The following is a 4,829-nucleotide window of genomic DNA, read 5'->3' as shown; positions in this document are numbered from 1 at the left end:
CTACAGCGGTTTTCAGAAACATCTTTTTTTTCTCGATTTAACGCAAGGGCCATTGACGCGACACGTACAGGACATGTACTTGAGAGGAAACCGAATCTCCCTCTCGCGTCTGTACACCTCGAGCTCGCCGCAACGGGTGGGTGTCGAGGTGAACCTCCGCGGCACTTGCTATCCTGTGAAACGGGCGCGCTTTTCGGCGCCGGCTGGCGCTTCGGAGCGACGCGACGCGGTGTGAATCGACGCCGCGTCCCGGTGCGCATCCCGAGGGAACGCGCGAGCTCGATACCGCGGTCCCTGCAGTCCGCGAACCACCTTGACCAATCTCCTGGCAGCCTGATACGGGAGTCCCGGATTTTCGGGCAAATCGGCAGTTTTTCTGCCGGGATGGCCCGGCGCACCCCCGTAGGACCTGTGCATCACCTGTGCAGGTGGGTCTCCCACGGGAGACGCCCGCTAGAACGGGAGGAGCGGAAGGACGAGAGAGGGAGGATGAGGGATTGCGGCGCGCGACCGTAGTTTCCCGCGGGAAGAGAGAAGCGAACGCGACATGTCTCGACCGTCGACTGGTTTCCTAATTTCACGGGGGACGACCGTCGGCGAGACGCGACCGCGACGCGACGCGACGCGACGCCGCGCGTCGCCTCGGCTAGACCGATGTACATATGCCTCGTGACGCAAGCACTTTCGACAATCCGCCGACGTCTAGGCGTAAACAGGAGGGCATGTCGGCGCCGAGGATGCGTCTCAGCATTCTCGGACGGGCAAAAAGAGGTAGCGGAATCACCTTCTCTCGACGGGCGTGTTTCGGCGCCACGTGGCGACAGCAATCGTACATCGTGGATCTCGTCTTGTCTCGGAACGAGGAAGCAACCCCTCGATATACTGTTGTATGCGATAATGATGATGTCTGATGTACTTGCGTGAAATATGAGTCTTTCATACGTTTTTTGCATTATTGTGCAGTGATATATTCTGAGCGAGTAAAATTATCGTTCTCTCGATCCTGTTTTTAAGGGAGCGACTAGCGATCCGCGCTAGCGATATCAGCTTGATAATGTCAGGATGAATTTCGTACAAAGTCTCTTTTCAAGACATCGGAATGACTTGTATTCGATTTCCGGAAGCACGTACTTCAGCACGTGGAGGGAGCGCCTTGGTTTATTTCGAATTAGGAGATTATGCGAGGACGAGGATCCTTTCCTCCTACGGGAAAGCCAGTGGATGAATGGCGAGAGGCGAGTGTGAGAAGGAATGAATTTCGTGGTGGGGCAAATCGTCGGATGCATAGAAAATGCGTGGAAAATGCGTAGTTGGGGAAACTATGAAAGTCCTTGTCCCAGGAGCGCAGAAGAGAGAGAGATTTTACTACTTCTAGGATCGCGCGCGCACATTTGCACGCATGCATCCAGAGTTTCGAACAATTTCAATCTGGACCTGTTTGTGTCTTAAGTTAATCGAGTATTCTATATTTAATATTCTTTCTATATTAATATTTATTTTTTATTCGATTTTTTTATTCTAATTAAATTTTCAGAAATTATTGCAACAGTCAATACATTTTCTTTCTCATTTATTGTTTTTCCTCAATTATTACGTTATTCAAAATGAAATGGGAATCAGATTTTAATTTTATGCCTTTGTATTCTTTTATCCTCTGCTCACATTATGCGAAAAGTAAATAATTTAATAAATCTTTAGGAAGTATTAAATGCAGCACAGATCCTCCAGATTAAATACAATTATATTCGTACAACTTTTGCGTTGTTTAAAAACGAAGAATAGATCGTCTAGATGTAAATTATTTTTAAATATTGAACGTAAGTTGAAAACTCCAACGCCTCTAACAGAATAAAGATAGTACTTCATCAGCCTAACATCTCCATTACAGTTACTAATATCTGAGCGCTAGCTAAATGGTCGAATGAACGAATAACCTTTCTGTTCGATCCATCCCGCAGGCAAGGCTCTCCCGAAGAGCCTTCTCTCAATAACATGACCTCCTAGTCACGAGGGAAATTCGTTTTGCCGGTGCCGAGAATTTTCTCGCCCGACAAAGACCTCATTCCCCCCGATTTCCGGGATTAAGCTAGGTCAGGGAAAGCGAAAGCACGCAGAATTTTCCTGTACGCCTGCTTGCGGCCCACGACCAGATCTGGCACGGAGGCCATCGGTTTTCCGTTCCAACGGAAAACAGCCGGCTGGACCGCTGTCCGCGCGCTGATCCCGCAGGATTCTCAGCTCGGGCCGGCTTCCTACTCGCGCGTTTGTTAGCCTGTTACATTGGTGCTTCAATTTTTCGTCAAAATTCCATTTTCATGGAAAAACTAACGATTTGCTGACCGACAAAATGTCGATCACGTGACTGGTCCTGGTCAACACAATTCCGTTAGCTGTACATTATTTCACAAATCCTGCATTTATCTGTACACGTAATAGCGGCGCGACGTCCTACGTGATGAAATAGATCGTAGAAAGGAGAGAAAAATATTAGCACGTTGTTTGTACTGCAGAAAGTAGTGCCAAAAGAGAGAGAGAGAGAAAGGATAATTAATTAAATCTCTGCGAACTCTCTAAAATAGTTTTAATGAAATAATTCTCATTTTAATATAATAATCCTCAATTGAAGTAAAATCAAAATTTCCGTGCTTGAAAGTTTCCTCTTCAAGCATGTGACTAAAAAGATTATTTTACTTATTATAGAAATTAAATGAATTAAATATACATTTTGATTCTTTGCACTCTAAATTGTTTTCGACTACGTTAATAGGCATTGCGTGATTTTCGTGTAAGATGATATGACATTTCCGCAGAAGCGGATCTGCTTTCATTATTCATTTTCGTAGTGCATTTGGATAATGACAATCGATTTAGTTATTCGATATAATAAAAGCTATCGTCGAAATTGCTCGTCGTTTTATCAATTTCGTTTAACATTAATTCGACCTGTGATACACGATGCGATTACATTAAAATGAATACATTAAAAGGCTATCGTAATAAATTCATCACGTTTTAATCCGTGATGAATTAGCGAAATTAACGCTTCGTTAAGAGAATGGGGCAGCAGCAGTTATTTACTTTTACACAAATATTCATGGTGAATTTACATAAAATTTATCACGTATGCAGTTTTACGCCGCGGCGAACGTCACTCTAGCTAAATATATGTACACTACGACCTTGTAAGTTAACATAAAATTTCAAGAGTTGCATAAATGTTTACAAAATAGGAAACAATATGCGCGGTAATATGACGTAACGCATCCGTCTATAAATACATAAAACATGCGACGCACAGTGTTTCGGAACGAAATTAGATGTTTGTCCAATCGATAATGAGCAATAGGTCATCGGATTGACATTACGGTTTATATTAGAAATGTCGTCGTGATGTCTTGCAAAGCAATTCGATTGACGGATGCAGCTTGTTAGCCGGTCTGCATTCCTGGTAAAATCGCCTAGACTTTTCGAGAATGTTTCCCAAGCTACCCGCTTTTCCGGGTTACTTTCGGAATAGACAAGAATACCTCCAGCGGCGCAGGAGCTCCTGGTGGGAAGGGTGGTTCTAGCTGGGGTTAGTTCTTACCTATTGGACAGTGTAATATCGCGAGCCTAATTGCATAAAGTATAGTTTAATCGCTTTTATTTATACATGTCTATTATGAATATAATTTTGATATCCCATAAAAAGGAGATGATTAATGTGTTTTTATGAAATAAAATTTCTAAACAATCAAATCAACGTCAGGGGAGGATTGTTGAATGCATATTACACCTAAATTATATCTCATCAATATTTTATATTATTACAATATAAACAATTTAATGATAAAAATATAAAATATAATAAATAAGAAGTGAATAATATGGACAAATATTAACAGAATACATCTTTTTGTTTCTATACACTTTCGGCAATTGTCTCCTGTACATTATAATAATTCTCGTTTACGTTTTACTATCAACTGTTTTACGCCGCACTGCGGCGTGATCCCGATCAGCGCACATTCTTAAAATAATCCAGTTTCCACAGAAATCCGCAAACAATTATCTCCGCTCTCGTTCGCGTTAATGAGTCCGTTAATCACGTGCTCCCGTCTCTCTAATTATTTCAGGTTTACCGATACGCGACGCATCAGGCCAATGGAAATTAAATATGCGTGCGTGACGCGGCGAGGTCGCACAAGGCGAGCAACCTCACGCGTGACAATTCGCGCGCGATCGTGGCTAGTCAATCGAATGAAGGTGTACGTTCGCATTCGCTCGCTCGTGTATGTGTCACGTCGCATGGCACTGGAAGCTGGGGAACACCTATCGAACGGAGAGCATTAAGGTATATTCATACATGGATGAAAGTTATTTGCCAGATATGTGTTTTATTAAGCACTTTAATAAAGTTAGGAGAAAGAGAGAGAGAGAGAGAGAGAGAGAGAGAGAGAGAGAGAGAGAGAGAGAGAGCTAATGGAAATTTAATAAAAATAAAATTAGTAACATTTGAAAAGTCTTATTTTGTAACACATCTACTCACACAATCAATAAATTTTATATATTTTATCTTTTTATTATGCTCATTATCTATTTGTGTCGCTTAAAATTTTATATTAGATATTTAAACAGAATTTTTAATAACAGATTTTTTTAAATTTTTGATCACTATTTATTGAAAAGTCAAATGCTAGTTATGGATGATCGTCAGTCATAACAAAAAAAAAACATAAATTACAGAACAATTTAAGAAGTGCTGAATAATCGATCAATGTTTAATAGGTAATTGAATAGGTTGAAAGTACTTATGTTAAATAGATATGAAAACTAGATTATTTTGAAAG

The sequence above is a fragment of the Trachymyrmex septentrionalis genome, unplaced genomic scaffold (assembly GCF_001594115.1).
Source record: "Trachymyrmex septentrionalis isolate Tsep2-gDNA-1 unplaced genomic scaffold, Tsep1.0 scaffold16, whole genome shotgun sequence".
NCBI classification, from domain to species: Eukaryota; Metazoa; Arthropoda; class Insecta; order Hymenoptera; family Formicidae; genus Trachymyrmex; species Trachymyrmex septentrionalis.
The sequence above is the reverse complement of the archived record's forward strand: the minus strand, read 5'-3'. Positions refer to the sequence as shown.